This window comes from Anabrus simplex, chromosome 7, assembly GCF_040414725.1.
Source record: "Anabrus simplex isolate iqAnaSimp1 chromosome 7, ASM4041472v1, whole genome shotgun sequence".
NCBI classification, from domain to species: Eukaryota; Metazoa; Arthropoda; class Insecta; order Orthoptera; family Tettigoniidae; genus Anabrus; species Anabrus simplex.
The window spans coordinates 312,685,602-312,706,621 of NC_090271.1; positions in this window are offsets into that span (position 1 = coordinate 312,685,602).

Below are 21,020 nucleotides of genomic sequence, written 5' to 3' on the forward strand. Positions count from 1 at the left end.
ACTGGAGCGATTCCAATCAAACCTGGTAGACTTATAACTTACCATCAGGAGTTAAACCGCGTGGGGGTATGACAACTTTAGCACCAATAGGATAGGTTTTGGATGCGATGAGATATAAAAATATACGAAAATAGTGTCAGATCCATAGTTTTTTGAGTCACTGAAATGAGTAGTGACACTCCGGATGTCCTTTAAGTCCAGGTTGAGTCTCAATTGGCAGGCGGGTGAGAAGGAGTGAAGAAAATAATGTCCAAACGACCGAGATTATGGATGTTTGTGTGCACGTTCCAGTATACCTGTCAACTGAACTTGGTAGAAATATTGCCTACTATCTGGAAAAAACACTGCGGGACCAAGACATCCCTAGGAGCCCTAGGGAAGGGGGAGAAATATAATTATAACTAAAAACAACCGATATTAGCTTTGATCCCATACTTTTCGGGATTACGGGAGTGATTTCGACCAAATTTGGTACACTTATGACTTACCATCAGGAGACAAACTGCGTGGAGATACTCGTATGACAGCCCTAGCACCCCTACGATGGGGTGAAAGGTAGAAATAATCGAAATTAGTGTCGAATCCATTATTTTCGGTGTCGCTGAGATGAACAGTGACACCCCGGTAGTAGTATAATAGGACAGTTCGGGCGCCACCACCTCCTCCGGCTCCCAGAGGCCTCCTCCACCACCACCACCACGACAGGCTCCCAGGGGCCTCCTCCATCACCACCACAGCCAGAGGCCTCCCAGAGGCCACCTCCACCACCACCACAGCCAGAGGCCTCCCAGGGGCATCACCCACCACCACCACAGCCAGAGGCCTCCCAGAGGCCTCCTCCACCACCACAGCCAGAGGCCTCCCAGAGGTCTCCTCCACAGCCCGGGGGAAATTTGAATTTGTAAACAAAGCCACGTGCTTTTTGACAGCTATCATCGACAACAACGCATCGCTAACCTCACTGCTGCCACCTTGACGGGCCTAAACCTCAGTAGTACCAACTTAACCTAACTAGCGCGAGGTAAACAAATTCACGTGTTTTTTGACAGCCACGTACTTTTTGACAGACAACAACGCATCGCTAACCTCAGTACTGCCATCTTGACGGGCCTAAACCTCAGTAGTACCAACTTAACCTAACTAGCGCACGGTAAACAAATCCACGTGCTTTTTTGACAGCTGTCATCCGCCATCTTTAAACCACAGAGCACCGTGCTGCCTTCTTTATCGCAGTAGCTACAAATTCGTCACCTGTCATCGGCAGTGCTGCCATCTTGGCGGGCCTAAACCTTAGTGCTACCAACTTAACCTCACTAGCGTGAGATAAACAAATCCACGTGCTTTTTTGACAGCTGTCATCCGCCATCTTTAATCTATAGAGCACAGTGCTGCCCGCTTTAGCTACTTACCTTTGAAATGTGGTGGCGGATAATTTGAAAAATCCTTTTTGACAGCAGCCATCTTTAATCTACAGAGCACCGTGCTGCCCTCCTTAGCTAGATACCTTTGATATGTGGTGGCAGGCAATTCCACATGACAGCAGCCGTCTTTAATCAAGAGAGCACCGTGCTGCCCTCTATGTGGTGGCGGCAAATTCTACATGCTCTTGTGTGGAAACAAACTCACGCGCTTTTTTGACAGCCGTCATCCGCTATCTTTAATCAACAGAGCAAGGTGCTGTCCTCTTTAGCTATATACCTTTGAAATGTGGTGGCGGATAATTTGAAAAATGCTTATTGACAGCAGCCATCTTTAATCTAGAGAGCACCGTGCTGCCCTCTTTAGCTAGATACCTTTGAAATGTGGTGGCAGGCAATTCCACATGACAGCAGCCATCTTAAATCAAGAGAGCACCGTGCTGCCCTCTATGTGGTGGCGGCAAATTCTACATGCTCTTGTTTGGAAACAAACTCAAGCGCTTTTTTGACAGCCGTCATCCGCCATCTTTAATCAACAGAGCACAGTGCTACCCTCTTTAGCTAGATACATTTGAAATGTAGGGGCGGCAAATTCCACGTGCTCTTGTTTGGAAACAAAGCCATGTGCTTTTTTGACAGCTGTCATCCGCCATCTTTAATCAACAGAGCATCGTGCTGCTATCATGCGGGCAATTTCGTCAGCTGTCATCCGCCATCTTTAATCCACAGAACCCCGTGCTGCCCTCTTTATGGCTACCACCTTAAGCACGTAGTAGCGGGCAATTTGAAAAGTTCTGTTAGCTATCATCCGCCATCTTTAATCAAGAGAGCACCGTGCTGCCATCTTTAGCTAGATACCTTTGAAATGTGGTGGCGGCAAATTGAGAAATTCCACGTGCTCTTGTTTGGAAACAAACTCACGTGCTTTTTTGACAGCTACCATCCGCCATCTTTAATCAACAGAGCATAGTGCTGCCCTCTTTAGTTGAAATGTGGTGGCGGCAAATTCCACTTGCTCTTGTTTGGAAACAACGCCATGTGCTTTTTTTGACAGGTGTCATCTGCCATCTTTAATCAACAGAGCACCGTGCTGCTATCATGCGGGTAATTTCGTCAGCTGTCATACGCCATCTTTAATCTACAGAGCACCGTGCTGCCCTCTGTAGTAGCGGGCAATTTGAAAAGTTCTGTTAGCTGTCATCCGCCATCTTTAATCAAGAGAGCACCGTGCTGTCATCTTTAGCTAGATACCTTTGAAATGTGGTGGTGGATAATTTAAAAAGAAAAATTCTACAGCAGCCATCTCTCGACGCTAATTGCATAAGATGGTGGCTATTCATGACTCCTTAAGGGTACTTACGCAAGATGGCTGCTATACATAGGTTCTTATGAGACGCCCTTGGGATGCTTGCACAAGATGGCAGTTATACATGACTCCTTATGAGATGCCCTAGGGATGCTTGCTCAAGATAGCGGCTGCTCTTATAGGACGGCTTAAGGGTCCTTGCACAAGATGGCTTGAGACGCCCTAAGGACGCATGCGCAAGATGGCGGCTATACACAACTCTTTATGAGACGCTTTAAGGGTGCTTGCGCAAGATGGCTGCCACTCCTAGCTTAGAGGCTAACGTGTCGTGCTAGTTCGATTCATTAAATTTAGGGCTTAAATGCAAAATGTTAAATATCTCGAAAACGGTCCACAGTAGAGCAAAACGGACAAAAATTTTTCCGCCTAATACCAAGGTTCGCAGTATGAAGAAAAGAAAAACATAGTCTAATGATGGGATCAACGGTTCGGTTCCTACTTAGGCCCCTTGGCATTTGCTCTGTTTTAGCATGTATTGAAGCGAGTCTTCGTAACATGATCAGGCCTAGCTATGGTAGAGAGTATAACGTACCGTGCTGGTTCGATTCATTAAATTTGGAGGCTTAAATGCAAAATGTTAAATATCTCGAAAACGGTGCATCGTTGAGCAAAACGGACAAATTTTTTCCGCCTAATACGTAGGTTCGTAGTATCAAGAACAAGAAAAGAACATAGTCTAATGATGAGATCAACGGTTCGATTCCTACTTAAGCCCTTTGGCATTTGCAGCTATCTATTTCTACAAGATGGTGGCTGCTCTTATGAGACACAAGATGGCTTGAGACGTCCTAGGGATGCTTACGCAAGATGGCGGACACAAAATGGTGACTATACATAGCTCCTTATGAGACAGCCTAGGGGTACTCGCACAAGATGGCGGCTACTCTTATGAAGAAAGCTAGCTTAGAGGCTACTGCGCAAGATAACAGCTGTTGTTATGCATGCGGTGGAGGGCAATTTGAAATTCTATGTGCTTAATCAACAGAGCACCATGCTGCCCTCTTTAGCTGAAATGTGGTGGCGGATAATTTGAAAAATTATTTTGACAGCTGTCATCTTTAAACAATGGCGACTATACATAGGCTGTTAAGGCCTTATCATTCTCCTCCTCCTCCTTCTCTACCTCCTCCGCCTCTTATGTCAAGGCATAGCTTTATATCGAACAAGTTTAAACCTGCATCGCGAAGGTAAGCGTGTGCAGCGATAACATTATTGTGCATGTTTAGACTTTCGAAACATAAGAAGAGTAGAATCAAACGCTGTACTCGATACAACATGTGATCAGAACATTGATTGATGTGTTCAGAAAACAAAATAAGTGATCAAGACTAGAATCGAACACTGTACTCAATACATCATGTGTTTAGAATATGTCAGGGGATACCCTTGTTCTAAGAAGATCAGATTGAAACATAACAAGACTAGAATAGAACACTGTAATCGATGTTGTTAACTTCAACATGTGATCAGAACATTGATTGATGTGTTCAGAACACAAAATAAGTTATCATGACTAGAATCGAACACTGTACTCGATACAACATGTGATCAGAACATTGATCCATGTGTTCAGAACACAAAATAAATGATCAAGACTACAATCGAACACTGTACTCAATACAACATGTGTTTAGAACATGTTAGGGGGTACCCTTGTTCTGAGAAGAACAGAATGAAACATAACAAGACTAGAATCGAACACTGTAATCGATGTTGTTAACTTCAACATATGATCAGAATATTGTTTGATGTGTTCAGAGCAAAAGTACAATTTTGATGATTTGCTTAGTGTAAAATCAAAAACTATGGAAACATACTGTGCACGTATCGCGTAGCTAACTCGCTCAGTAAGCAATATTGCAAAACTACAACTTCAATGATTTTCCTAGTGTAAAAATAAAAAACACACTGTACCCATACTGCGCAGCTAACTCGCTCGGTAAACGATATAGCAAAAGTATAACTTCAAATTATTTACCTTCCATCATTCGTCTTGTGTGAAAATCAGTCGAACAAGTTATCGCATAAACATGTAACATGAAATATCAGTCAATCTGTTGGCATGGGTTACAAGCATGTAGCTTATGCGGGAAGTAAAATTAAACAGAACGCTAGTGCTATAAGTAATACTCTGCTTACATTTAAGTCCCTAGCTGTTGAACAAGTTATTACATAAATATGTAACATGAAATATCGGTTCGGAAACATATTGTTTCAATCTGTTGACATAGATTACAAGCATGTAGCTTGTGCAGGCGAGGGCTACTATGCAAAATGCTAAGCCGAAAAAAAATCGTGATAGGGTATGGAACCCAGGGGTTACATCTTATCAGAAGGGCAAAAAGGATGAAAGGACTCTTCCTCCTCCTTACCGCACATTCCTTGTAGGGCTAATTGGCTAAAGGGCTAATGGGCAAAAGGGCCAATGGGCTAAAGGGCTAAAGGAGCAACAACCTCATCGATCGCTATCAGCAAGAACGCTTGTACTTTGTTAAGTGTAGAAAATTAATCTTTATTGGTAAATGGTTTTATGTTCAGAAGAAGGAATGGAACCTAGGGGTTACGTCTTACCTAATAAAATCCCCGAGGTGCGATGAGTTAAGTTTTTCTAACTAGTGTTTGGAACACTGAACGTTTCAAGATGGCAAGAGTGAGGTTAGCAATGTTCTGTTGTTGGATTTTAAATTCTACGCTATAACATGCATAAGGTGGCAGCCTTGAGGTTTACCGCCGTAAAGATGGCAAGAGTGAGGTTAGCAATGTTCTGTTGTTGGATTTTAAATTCCGCGCTATAACATGCATAAGGTGGCAGCCTTGAGGTTTACCGCCGTAAAGATGGCAGCAGCGAGGTTAGCGACGCTCTATTGTCCTCCAAAGTGAGGTTAGGGTTCGTCAAGGAGACAGCTGTCAAAAAAGCACGTGGCTATGTTTACCAAACAAGAGCACGTGGTTGTGACGTCACGGTCACGAAGTATCCTGCTTCAGCATGCAAAGTTCAATGTCTACACCTACGTAGTTAACACTCTGCTCTGTTCACAAGATTTTTACACATAACTATTCTTTATGTTTTAAGTCCGTGCACATAGGTTATGTTAAGATAGCAGCACACGTACATGCGATTGTCGCACGCTCGCGTAGAAGTTGTTTAGTGCGATACTTGATGTATGCATTATCAAAAGGTGATATGTACACGCTTTTAAACCTTGCTATTCTTACTGCTACTATGTTCGCAAGATTTTTGAACATCGCTATTCTTTGTGCTTTAAGTTCGTGCGCATAGGTCATGCTAAAGTAGCAGCGCAAACACATGTGAACATTGTACATTCTAGCGGAATGTGTTTGGTATAATAGCTGATGCATGCAAAATCGATAGGTGATGTGTACACGCTTTGAAACTTAACTATGCTTCGTGCTTTATGTTCGTGCACATAGGTTATGCTATGATAGCAGCACACTCTAGCGGGAGAAGTTTAGTACTCTAGTTGATGCATGTATAAATGATAGGCAATGCGTAAACGCTTTTAAAACATTGCTATTCTTACTGCTGCTGCTATGTTCACAAGATTTTTATACATCGCTATTCTTTATGCTTTAATTTCATGCGTATAAGTTATACTAATTTAGCAGCATAGTTATAATGTTGTCGCACGCTCTAGTGGAAGAAGTTTAATAGGAAAGTCGACGCATGCAAAATCGATAGGTGATGTGTACACGCTTTGAACTTGGCTATTCTTTGTGCTTTAACTTCGTGCACATAGGTTATGTTAAGATTGCAGCACACACAAGCGATGATCGCACGCTGTTGTGGAAGAACTTTAGTATAATAGTCGATGCATACATCATCGATAGGTGATGTGTACACGCTTTGGAGCATAGCTCTTCCTTGTGCTTTAAGTTCATGCACATGGGTTAAGGATACACAAAAGCGATTGCTACATGCTCTAGCAGAAGAAGCCTAGTACGATAGTCGGCGCATGCATCATCGATACGTGATGAGTACACGCTATTCTTTATGCTTTAAATTCATGCACATAGGTAGCAGGACACAATTGTGATCGTTGTACACTCCCGCGGGAGAAGTTTAACTTTATACACATACGTTAGCAATACACATATGCGATCGTTGTACGAAAGTCGATGCATGCAAAATCGATAGGTGATGTGTACACTCTTTGAACTTAGCTATTCTTTGTAGTTTAAGTTCATGCGTACAGGTTATGCTAAGATAGCAGTACAATCTAGCGGAAGAAGTTTAGTATGAGAGTCGATGCATGCAAAATCGATAGGTAATGTGCGCACGCTGTGAAACATAGCTATTCCTTGTACTTCAAGTTCATACGTATAGGTTATGCTAAGATAGCAGCACAATCTAGTGGAAGAAGTTTAGTATGATATTCGATGCATGCAAAATCGATAGGTAATGTGTACACGTTGTGAAACAAGACTATTCTTTGTACTTTAAGTTCATGCGTATAGGTTATGCTAAGATAGCAGTACAATCTAGTGAAAAAAGTTTACTATGATAGTCGATTCATGTAAAATCAATAGGTAATATGTGCACGCTTGATAGTCGATTCATGTAAAATCAATAGCTAATGTGTGCACGCTTTGGAACATGGCTATTCTCTGTACCTTAAGTTCATACGTATAGGCTATGCTAAGATAGCAGTACAATCTAGTGAAAAAAGTTTAGTATGATATTCGATTCTTGCAAAATCAGTAGATAATTCGTACACGCTTTGAGACATGGCTATTCGTTGTACTTTAAGTTCATGCGTATAGGTTATGCTAAGATAGTGGTACAATCTAGCGGAAGAAGTTTGGTACGAGAGTCGGTGTATGCAAAATCGATAGGTAATGTGTACACGCTTTTAAACATGGCTATTGTTTGTACTTTAAGTTTATGGGTATAGGTTATGCAAAGATAGCAGCACAATCTAGCGGAAGAAGTTTAGTACTATAGTCGATGCATGTAAAATCGATAGCTGATGTGTACATGCTTTAAAACATGGCTATTCATACTGCTGCTCTGTTCCCAAGTTTTATCAACATAGCTATTCCTGATGCTACTCTTAACGACGTAGAGCTAAGGATTGATTACGTGACCGTGACGTCACAGCCACGTGCTCTTGTTTGGTAAACATTGCCATGTGCTTTTTGACAGCTGTCTCCTTGACGAACCCTAACCTCACTTTGGAGGACAATAGAGCGTCGCTAACCTCACTCTTGCCATCTTTACGGCGGTAAACCTCAAGGCTGCCACCTTCTGCATGTTATAGCGTAGAATTTAAAATCCAACAACAGAACATTGCTAACCTCACTCTTGCCATCTTGAAAAGTTCAGTGTTCCAAACACTAGTTAGAAAAACTTAACTCTTCGCACCTCGGGGATTTTATTAGGTAAGACGTAACCCCTAGGTTCCATTCCTTCTTCTGAACATAAAACCATTTACCAATAAAGATTAATTTTCTACACTTAACAAAGTACAAGCGTTCTTGCTGATAGCGATCGATGAGGTTGTTGCTCCTTTAGCCCTTTAGCCCTTTAGCCCATTAGCCCTTTTGCCCATTAGCCCTTTAGCCAATTAGCCCTACAAGGAATGTGCGGTAAGGAGGAGGAAGAGTCCTTTCATCCTTTTTGCCCTTCTGATAAGATGTAACCCTGGGTTCCATACCCTATCACGATTTTTTTTTTCGGCTTAGCATTTTGCATAGTAGCTCTCGCCTGCACAAGCTACATGCTTGTAATCAATGTCAACAGATTGAAACAATATGTTTCCGAACCGATATTTCATGTTACATATTTATGTAATAACTTGTTCAACAGCTAGGGACTTAAATGTAAGCAGAGTATTTCATATAGCACTAGCGTTCTGTTTAATTTTACTTCCCGCATAAGCTACATGCTTGTAACCCATGCCAACAGATTGACTGATATTTCATGTTACATGTTTATGCGATAACTTGTTCGACTGATTTTCACACAAGACGAATGATGGAAGGTAAATAATTTGAAGTTATACTTTTGCTATATAGTTTACCGAGCGAGTTAGCTGCGCAGTATGGGTACAGTGTGTTTTTTATTTTTACACTAGGAAAATCATTGAAGTTGTAGTTTTGCAATATTGCTTACTGAGCGAGTTAGCTACGCGATATGTGCACAGTGTGTTTCCATAGTTTTTGATTTTACACTAAGCAAATCATCAAAATGTTACTTTTGCTCTGAACACATCAAACAATGTTCTGATCATATGTTGAAGTTAACAACATCGATTACAGTGTTCGATTCTAGTCTTGTTATGTTTCATTCTGTTCTTCTTAGAACAAGGGTACCCCCTAACATGTTCTAAACACATGTTGTATTGAGTACAGTGTTCGATTCTAGTCTTGATTACTTATTTTGTGTTCTGAACACATCGATCAATGTTCTGATCACATGTTGTATCGAGTACAGTGTTCGATTCTAGTCATGATAACTTATTTTGTGTTCTGAACACATCAATCAATGTTCTGATCACATGTTGAAGTTAACAACATTGATTACAGTGTTCTATTCTAGTCTTGTTATGTTTCAATCTGATCTTCTTAGAACAAGGGTATCCCCTGACATATTCTAAACACATGATGTATTGAGTACAGTGTTCGATTCTAGTCTTGATCACTTATTTTGTTTTCTGAACACATCAATCAATGTTCTGATCACATGTTGTATCGAGTACAGCGTTTGATTCTACTCTTCTTATGTTTCGAAAGTCTAAACATGCACAATAATGTTATCGCTGCACACGCTTACCTTCGCGATGCAGGTTTAAACTTGTTCGATATAAAGCTATGTCTTGACATAAGAGGCGGAGGAGGTAGAGAAGGAGGAGGAGGAGAATGATAAGGCCTTAACAGCCTATGTATAGTCGCCATTATTTAAAGATGACAGCTGTCAAAATAATTTTTCAAATTATCCGCCACCACATTTCAGCTAAAGAGGGCAGCAGGGTGTTCTGTTGATTAAGCACATAGAATTTCAAATTGCCCTCCACCGCATGCATAACAGCAGCTGTTATCTTGCGCAGTAGCCTCTAAGCTAGCTTTCTTCATAAAAGTAGCCGCCATCTTGTGCGAGCACCCCTAGGCTGTCTCATAAGGAGCTATGTATAGTCACCATTTTGTGTCCGCCATCTTGCGTAAGCATCCCTAGGACGTCTCAAGCCATCTTGTGTCTCATAAGAGCAGCCACCATCTTGTAGAAATAGATAGCTGCCAATGCCAAAGGGCTTAAGTAGGAATCGAACCGTTGATCTCATCATTAGACTATTTTTTCTTTTTCCTGATACTACGAACCTACGTATTAGGCGGAAAAATTTTGTCCGTTTTGCTCTACGATGCACCGTTTTCGAGATATTTAACATTTTGCATTTAAGCCTCCAAATTTAATGAATCGAACCAGCACGGTACGTTATACTCTCTACCATAGCTAGACCTGATCATGTTACGAAGACTCATTTCAATACAAGCTAAAACAGAGCAAATGCCAAAGAGCCTAAGTAGGAACCGAACCGTTGATCCCATCATTAGACTATGTTTTTTTCTTGTTCCTCATACTGCGAACCTACGTATTAGGCGGAAAAGTTTGTCCGTTTTGCTCTACTGTGCACCGTTTTCGAGATATTTAACATTTTGCATTTAAGCCCTAAATTTAATGAATCGAACTAGCACGACACGTTAGCCTCTAAGCTAAGAGTGGCAGCCATCTTGCGCAAGCACCTTTAAAGCGTCTCATAAAGAGTTGTGTATAGCCGCCATCTTGCGCAAGCATCCTTAGGGCGTGTCAAGCCATCTTGTGCAACGACCCTTAAGCGGTCCTATAAGAGCAGCCGCTATCTTGAGCAAGCATCCCTAGGGAATCTCATAAGGAGTCATGTATAACTGCCATCATGTGCAAGCATCCCAAGGGCGTCTCATAAGAACCTATGTATAGCAGCCATCTTGCGTAAGCACCCTTAAGGAGTCATGAATAGCCACCATCTTATGCAATTAGCGTCGAGAGATGGCTGCTGTAGAATTTTTCTTTTTAAATTATCCACCACCACATTTCAAAGGTATCTAGCTAAAGATGACAGCACGGTGCTCTCTTGATTAATGATGGCGGATGACAGCTAACAGAACTTTTCAAATTGCTCGCTACTACAGAGGGCAGCACGGTGCTCTGTAGATTAAAGATGGCGTATGACAGCTGACGAAATTACCCGCATGATAGCAGCACGGTGCTCTGTTGATTAAAGATGGCAGATGACACCTGTCAAAAAAAGCACATGGCGTTGTTTCCAAACAAGAGCACGTGGAATTTGCCGCCACCACATTTCAACTAAAGAGGGCAGCACTATGCTCTGTTGATTAAAGATGGCGGATGGTAGCTGTCAAAAAAGCACGTGAGTTTGTTTCCAAACAAGAGCACTTGGAATTTTTCAATTTGCCGCCACCACATTTCAAAGGTATCTAGCTAAAGATGGCAGCACGGTGCTCGCTTGATTAAAGATGGCGGATGAGAGCTAATAGAACTTTTCAAATTGCCCGCTACTGCGTGCTTAAGGTGGTAGCCATAAAGGGGGCAGCACAGTGTTCTGTGGATTAAAGATGGCGGATGACAGCTGACGAAATTGCCCGCATGATAGCAGCACGATGCTCTGTTGATAAAAGATGGCGGATGACAGCTGTCAAAAAAAGCACATGGCTTTGTTTCCAAACAAGAGCACGTGGAATTTGCCGCCACCACATTTCAAAGGTATCTAGCTGAAGAGGGCAGCACTGTGCTCAGTTGATTAAAGATGGCGGATGACGGCTGTCAAAAAAGCGCGTGAGTCTGTTTCCAAACAAGAGCATCTGGAATTTTTCAAATTACCGCCACCACATAGAGGGCAGCATGGTGCTCTCTTGATTAAAGATGGCTGCTGTCATGTGGAATTGCCTGCCACCACATTTCAAAGGTATCTAGCTAAAGAGGGCAGCACGGTGCTCTCTAGATTAAAGATGGCTGCTGTCAAAAAGCATTTTTCAAATTATCCGCCACCACATTTCAAAGGTAAGTGGCTAAAGAGGGCAGCACTGTGCTCTATAGATTAAAGATGGCGGATAACAGCTGTCAAAAAAACACGTGGATTTGTTTATCTCGCGCTGGTGAGGTTAAGTTGGTAGCACTAAGGTTTAGACCCGCCAAGATGGCAGCACTGCCGATGACAGGTGACGAATTTGTAGCTACTGCGATAAAGAGGGCAGAACAGTGCTCTGTAGTTTAAAGATGGCGGATGACAGCTGTCAAAAAAGCACGTGGCTTTGTTTGCCACGCGCTAGTTAGGTTAAGTTGGTACTACTGAGGTTTAGGCCCGTCAAGATGGCAGTACTGAGGTTAGCGATGCGTTGTTGTCTGTCAAAAAGCACGTGGCTGTCAAAAAACACGTGGCTTTGTTTACCTCGCGCTAGTTAGGTTAAGTTGGTACTACTGAGGTTTAGGCCCGTCAAGGTGGCAGCAGTGAGGTTAGCGATGCGTTGTTGTCGATGATAGCTGTCAAAAAGCACGTGGCTTTGTTTACAAATTCAAATTTCCCGCGGGTGGTGGAGGAGACCTCTGGGAGACCTCTGGCTGTGGTGGTGGTGGTGGAGGAGGCCTCTGGGAGGCCTCTGGCTCTGGTGGTGGTGGAGGAGGCCCCTGGGAGGCCTCTGGCTGTGGTGGTGGTGGAGGAGGCCCCTGGGAGGCCTCTGGCTGTGGTGGTGGTGGAGGAGGCCTCTGGGAGCCGGAGGAGGTGGTGGCGCCCGAACTGTCCTATTATACTACTCCCGGTCTTTTTGAAAGTCCATGATCACCCTCCTTTCGCATAGGGGCGAGCAAAGATGAAAATCAAAATTTCCAAAATGACCGAGATAATGGAAGTACGTGTGTATGTTCCAGAATGGTTCTCAACCAAAATTGGACTTACTATCTCGAAAAAATACCTTAGGGGTAAAAGAACACTAGACCTTAAAGTAGCGGTGGGGGGAAGCGTGAAAGCTAACGGAAAACGACCGATATTTGTGTCTAATCCACAGTTTTTGGGGTCGCTGAGACGAACTGTGACACTCTGGTCACCGTTTATGATAAAGTTCAGTCCCAATCGGCAAGGGGATGAGAACGGTGATTTTTAAAATGTTCAGAGCGCGGAGTTTATTATTTTATTTTTTTTTGCTATTGGTTTTACGTCGCACCGACACAGATGGGTCTTATGGCGACGATGGGTCAGGAAAGGGCTAGGACTGGGAAGGAAGCGGCCGTGGCCTTAAGTAAGGTACAGTCCCAGCATTTGCCTGGTGTGAAAATGGGAAACCACGGAAAACCATCTTCAGGGCTGCCGACAGTGGGGCTCGAACCCACGATCTCCCGAATACTGGATACTGGCCGCGCGTAAGCGACTGCAGCTATCGAGCTCGGTAGCACAGAGTTTAAGGACGTATGTGTGTATATTTGTAGCATATCTCTCAACCAAACTTGGTACACACATGACTTACTATTTAGAAGAAATTTTGTATGGGAGTAAGATACTCGTAGAAAACATAGGGGCGTGGATGAATTATAGAAAACAGAGAAAGACGGGTTAAATATAAAAGTAATAGACAACGGCAAATATTAATGTACAGTCCATAGCTTTCGGAGTCGCTGACATGAATAATGACACACCGGATGTCGTTGTTCAGTCCTCATTGGCATGGAGATGAGAATGGGTGAAAAGGGAAATGTTCAAAATGACCGAAATTACCGATGTATGTGTCTTTCTTCCAGCATAGGTATCACAAAAATCTGGTACACATAGGACTTACAGTACTATCTCAAAAAAATACTGTTGGGGTAAAATACCCCCAGTACTCTAGGGGAGGTAGCGAAATATAAAATTAAATGAAAATGACTGATATTAATGTCGAATACATTGTTTACGAGGTCGCTGACTTGAACTGTGACACTCTGCATGATTAAGTCATACTTCAGACGCAAACGGTACGGAGGTTGAGAACGGATGAAATTGAATGTAAAAATAACCGAGTTTATGGATGTATGTGGGTATGATCCAGAATAGCTCTATAATCACCACCACTCAACGAAACTTGGTACATATATGACTCATCACCTGTAAATGAAAAAAAAATGGAAATGAAATGTATGACTTTTAGTGCCGGGATATCCCAGAACGGGTTCGTCTTGCCATGTGCAGGTCTTTCTGTTTGACACCCGTAAGTGACCTGCGCGTCGTGATGAGGATGAAATGATGATGAAGACAACACATACACCGAGCCCCCGTGCCATTCGAGTTAACCAATTAAGGTTAAAATCCCCGACCCGGCCGGGAATCGGACCCGGGACTCTCTGAACCAAAAGCCAGTACGCTGACCGTTCAGCCAACGAGTCGGATAAAAACAATGGAGATGAAACGTCACAGCACCCCCTTATCTATATATATGTCGAATCCGTCGTTTATGTGTCGCTGATACGAAGTTTGACGTTTAAGTCCACATTCAGCCGCCATTGAGACGGGAAACTGAGAGGGCTTTGAAAGTAAACAATAACTGAGATTAGTGTTGAATCCACTGCTATTGGGAAAGCAAGGCTGATTGGTGATAGTCGCAATGACAGTTGAAGTAGTGTGCATCATATCTATAGCACGATGGGTAAATGCATACAGTTATCACGTATTATTTTTTTGTAACCACCAACTACTTCCCATTCAGTTCGAGCTTCCACAGGGATAACGTTTTACTTTAAAATTAAATGATCTAAAACTTGAAATCAAACACATCTAAATAAGTCTAGAACTACATAACAGATCGTGAAATATCAATTATCTCAAAAAGGAATGCTATAAAAATTCACTTGACACATAACTGACTGGTAATACAAATCTTGATGGTAAACATTCAAAAACTATCCGAGCAACCCCGGGTACTAGAGCTAATAGTAATACAAGTCAAGCAGCCATTTTAAGTCCATGGTGTAGGAAGCCATTTTTGGTCCCAGACACGAACAGCCACATTCAGTCAGTAATATCCGGATGTCTTTGTCTGTATATATGTGTGCGATGCCCAGTCAAATCTACAGCACGCAGAGATCTGAAATTTTTAACATTGTTCGATGAATATTCATACAGGGAAATACCTGTTTTCATTAATTATTTATATTACTTTTTTCTTTCTTAATCTGCTTACTTTCCAGGGTTGGTTTTCCCTCGGACTCAGCGAGGGATCCCACCTCTACCTCCTCAAGGGCAGTGTCCTGGAGCGGGAGACATTGGGTCGGGGATACAACTGGGGAGAATGACCAGTTCCTCGCCCAGGCGGCCTCACCTACTATGCTGAACAGGGGCCTTGGTGTTTGTAAAGGATATGCAAGGAAGAGGGAAGGAAGCGGCCGTTGCCTTAATTTAGGTACTATCCCGGCATTTTCATGGAGGAGAAGTGGGAAACCACGGAAAACCACTTCCAGGATGGTTGAGGTGGGAATCGAACCCTGGCCTCCGCGGTTGGTAGCTAATCACGTTAAGCACTACACCACAGAGGTGAACTATATTATTTTTAATCATTTTAATTATTTATTTATTTCTTATTTACCCCATATTCATTTCATTTACTAAAATGTTAGGGAATGTGAAGATTTCACTATACCAGAAATTTAACGTGAACCGTATTTTTCTTTCAACTAACTCAGTCTTATATTTTGTTATTTTATTCAGAGCAAACATATAATACATAAGACAGGTAAACAATGATTAGTAAATCTAGCGAGTTGGCTGAGCGGGAAGTTGGTTAGAAACCCACTGTCGATGGTTTCCCGTTGTTTTTCAGTTGAACACCAGGTAAATGCTGGGGCTGAACCATAATTAAGTCCACAGGCGCTTCCTTCGAACTCCCAGCCCTTTCCCATCCCACTGTCGCCATAAGACCTATATGTGTCAGTGCGCCGTAAAGAAAATTATATTTAAACATTGGAATAAAAATACATATATCAGTCAAGATTGTGGTTGGCTCATAAATTTAATAATGAGACAGAGTTCAAATACTCATGAAATAAAATATTCAATCGTCAGACTCTGTACTCTCACATAGTACTTACCTGATTACTTACACAAGCAATTGTTGATGGGTGCCTGCTACAAATATATGTAACGATAATAGAATGAGAGTCTTGAATATCTCTAGGGTGTGAGGTTCTGGGAAAAGGACTTTGCCATTTGGTTTCCCAATTAAAATTTGAGGTTATTTGGTCTATCATTGAAATAAAACAATTAGTTGTATTTGATACTAAACAAATATATTCTTTAAATTTATAAATTAAATGGCGATGTTTGCTGCGATAATTTAGGGGATAATATAAAATTCTGAAAATACAACCGAAAGAAACTCTAGGCATTAAATTTTAAATCCTCTTGACCTGACATTTAAAAGTTGTACAAGAAATTTATCCATCACTGTTTCACATGATTGTACCTTGAACACTTTGAGTGTTATTACGACGTATTGCTTTGAATTAGTATCAGCTGTAGGTATCTCAGAGCTAATTTGATTAAGTATCCTTTTAGTTTCACAAACGAGATATAGCATGACTTGAAATTATATTCACACTTCACAAGCAACTTTACAAGTAATTCACTGATAACTGTTAGTCTGCATTACGACGACTCAATATTCGGCTGTCACCGAACTGGCACAACAACTCGACCGAACAGATGCACGAAACACATACCGAACATTTTATCCATTTGGTCCCTGACGACTACGTATCCATGTCAGTGTACTATCTTCAACTGACTGACTGACCAACTGTGGCCTCGCTCTCCAAATAACTATCCATCGACCAAGTCTCCATCCAATTGACTTTTCACCATCCGTCTCACTGAGAGTCCACTTCTATCTGAGCAGCCGCTATAGGATACTGCTGCTTATATAGATACTAGTTGTCACATGGTATAACACCCACGTCATAGCTGAAAGCAGCCATGATGTCACTCCCACCCAGCTAATAAGTGTTACATATTGCGTTGAAATAGCCTACGGCAAAGTAGGAACTCCCTCAATTATCTCATATCTAAATGCATACAATGACAGAGCAATGACTCGACAGTTACAGTAACAGTATTGCACCATATGTTGTAACGTCTTAAAGTTTTACAAATAATATATCCATATCCGATATTAGGCAGCAACTCTCACCCTACATTATCTTAATGCTAACATACACACATACATAACAAATTAAATACAATGAACAAGCGATAATTAATACAAAGCGAAATCAGATTATAGAATCGAATCAAACAATAATAATAATAATAAAAATAATAATAATAATAAAAAATTCTTGTAACGGGATTTAAACCGTTACAAGATGTCCATGGCATATGAAGCTATTTGCGTTCAGTCCGCGATATCCGAGATTGTTTGTCTGTGTATATATGTTCAATGGCCAGCCAAATCTCCGGAACGCAGAGATCTGAAATTTGTAACATACGTGGGCACACCATTTTACCGACCACTCTTGGCTGTATCAAAGAATAATTTTTGCTCCTAGAAATTAAGCTGTCAGGGTCATCAGCAAGCAAATTTTACAAGAACTACCCGGTGTACTACAAAGTCTATCGACACGACATATAATACAGGTTACGCTGTCAACTACACGAGAGAGCCTTTGAACAACTTGAAGTCAAATCATTTGGAGTATCTTTGAACATCTTCGAGCGGTCGATTGTAGCACCGATTGTGCTTCTCAGCTATATTAATCCTCCTTCCCTCTGCTACAGGACACGACTCTCGGTCAAGAAACTGATGCCGAATATTTTTGAAGCCATCATTATGATTAGACATACCGCGGGCGAAGTAGAATTCATTCCTCGGATTCAAATCTTCCTTTGGGTTATTCCGTTTCAATATATACGTCTGCAGTTCCCTGTTTGTTTGAGTTGCACTATGTTCATCAAAGCCGCACAAGAGTTGTAGCACTCGATCTTCGGAAACGCTACTTCTCACATGATAAACTGTACGTGGGTTGTTGAAGAATCGAAAGGCAGATACAATATATATCATATATCCAAATGGAAGGACAATTAATATAGTTTACCCGGATACCCTATAAAGAAAAATACTTTTGTTTTATATGTATCATTATACTTTATATTGCTTTAAAATAATTTGTACCATCCACCAACCCGGTATCTTAAGCATTAAAAGTAACAATACAATAAAAAATCATAAATTTTATGCAATTCACGTAAAAGCGGTGTGTATTAATAAATATATTTTCCTTTTCTTTTAAATAAGTGGTTTAGAAACATCTAACGCGGGTGAAGCCGCGGGCACATGCTAGTAAATAAATGAACGAATAAATAAATAAACATTGTAGACACCTGGTTTACCTCAATTATTCATCCATTCATGTCGTTTCCGCCGACAAAGGACCACGACCACATTTGCACATTACTCCCGCATTCGTTGCGGGTGTTGTTCCTTTGTTTATCGGTCCACGCCCTCCCTATTTTCAGCTTCGGCTATTCTTGTAAACTCTTGTGGTCTTGAAGTTTCTCCTTAAGTGGGTTGTGCTCCAGGATATCATCATGTGTGACGCCCACTTCTTGTAGATCTCTTTTCACCTGACTGAACCAGACCCCCTTGCCAGGATATCACCAAGCGGGACGCCCACCGCTTTTAGATCTTTTTCCACCTGACTGAACCAGATCACTTTCGCTTTCTTACATTGGAAGTAGGAAAAGATCCACTTGTTTGATCAATAATAACATTACATTGACCATTGTTTGCTGTGATGTTCTTTGTATCTTTTCCTGCAACTCAACTCCGATAGATGGGATTACTGCTGCGTACCGAGTATAACAGCCTGACTGAATACTGGGCGGGAAATATTTGAGGCGTTAGATAACTTTATTCTTCAGCATGCCATTCCTCTAGTTCATACATTTTCTCATACTGCTGGTACGTAACACACTGGTTCATAATAGTATCCCGACTATTCGTTTCCTACTTTGACGCGCTGTTCTGAATGAGCAATGTGCACACTTAAGCTGGAGGCTTACTTAGTAGTAGTAGTAGTAGTAGTAGTAGTAGTAATAGTAGTTTGACCTGGTCTAGTATTACAATTTATGCCTATTCCAAATAGCACCACAATTCACTAAGTAACTAAAAATTCAACCCCGAAAAGAGCCGTTTCTTAAGAAAAGCTTCTTCCTCTTCATTTTATTAAATTCTACATTCGTTTTATTCCAAATTAGCAGTGAAGAGGGGTTTATCCTCTGGCTTGGAGGAAAAATTTGCCTGCAAAGCCAGATAGATTTTTACGCCGCCATTGTAGTGAATTGAGATTTTCCGACTCATCGGGTACTCCTAGGAAACCGATTAGTAAAAGGGCATAGTTTTTGTCCTGGCGCTCTCCACTATTCGACCCCCATCCTCTGAAAAAAGACGAAGAGTGTTCACGGATCACGGTTGTCTGCGGTTTGGTCATTCCAGCTTTGGAAATTTGGACTGTTAGATAGGCAGCGTAGCACTGTTCATTAAAAGTGATAAAATGTTTGGGTTTTCATTTGAACGAGTACATCATATGAAAGCATGGCTTTTGATTGCGCCTTTCCTACTGACGTCATAGTAATAACCTATGTTCACTGACTGACTGACTCACTCACTCACTCACTCACTCACTCACTCACTCACTCACTCACTCACTCACGGTCTTCAGCACGCCTACGCCACCTCCTGACTCCGACGGTCCTCAGATCAGTCTCCACATCCTCCAGCCATCTCATCCGGGGCCGACCTCTCCTTCTCCTGACCCCTGAGTGTTCTGTCAGTGCTTTCCTTGGAAGTCTTCCCTCCTCCATCCGTTGTACATGCCCCAGCCATCCAATTCGTCTCATTTTGATTGAGGTCGGCTCCTTATACAATAATCTTATTTCTTCATTTGTTCTGATTTACCATAAATCTCTCTACATCACCGGTCCAAACATCTTCCTTAGTACTTCCCTTTCCCACACATTTAATCTCCTCTCTGTGGCCTCAGTCAATACCCATGCTTCACTCCCAAACATAAGCACTGGTTTAATTATTGTTTTGTAGAGAGTCAGTTTTAATTTCCTGCTTAAGTTTTTATTTCTCAGAAGGGGATACAGTGCCCTGTAGGATATGTTGGCAGCCTTAATTCGATTTACAATATCTGTCTCTACTTTGTTTCCTGATGTTATTACTGAGCCAAGATATGTGAAGCTATCTACTGCTTCAAAGGTGTAACCATCCACTTGGAGTTTTTCAGTGTTCCTTCCACTTCTCTGCGTTAGTATATATTTAGATTCGGCCTTACTTATATCCAAGCCCAAGGACCCAGCCGCATCTTTCAGCTCCCTCAAGGCAGTTGTAAGTGTCTCGTTACTTCTAGAAGATATCACCACATCACCTGCATAAGCCAAAATTTGGATCAGCCTATTGTAAATATTACCACCCGGATTAGTAGTTACTGATCTTACAGCTTTCTCCAACACTATATTAATTAACACTGGTGATAAGGGGTCTCCTTGCCTTAGGCCTTCTTCGGTTCTGAAAGATCTTGACAGACTTCCCTGAACTTTTACCTGACTTCTGCTGTTCTCCATGGTCATCTTAGTCAATTTTGTTAACTTCTGTGGGAATTTAAACTCCTTCATTGTATCCCACAATGTCGATCTCTTTACTTTGTCATAGGCTTCTTTAAAATCTATAAAAATATGTCCGAGTCGAACGTTGTATTCATATGTCTTTTCCAGAGTCATTCTCATGGTGAAAATATGGTGCATCGTCGATCTTCCAGGCCTGAAACCAGCTTGGTACTCCCCTATAATTCGTTACGCTCTACTACTAACTCCCTTTTGTTATGGCTGTAGAGAGGATTTTGTATACTATACTCAGTATTGGTCCCGACTCTTCATCCGACACATTACGATGATCCTCTTCTCCGCCTTCGTCATCCTCATCTTCATCCGTTGACCCAAGTTCTTCCGCATTGTTCACTTCTTCTTGGATCCTGTCACGTTCGGGTAATTAATGTAATTCATCTGCTGCGCCTGGGTGATACTATTTACAAGTTTTTACATGCATAACATGGCCGTCGATAGGTTAGATCTGCCTTCGGTCGTCAGAACATCCTCCTGGATCCTCTGTAGTCTCGTCAGTAGCCTTTGATTTCCGTCTGCTCGAGT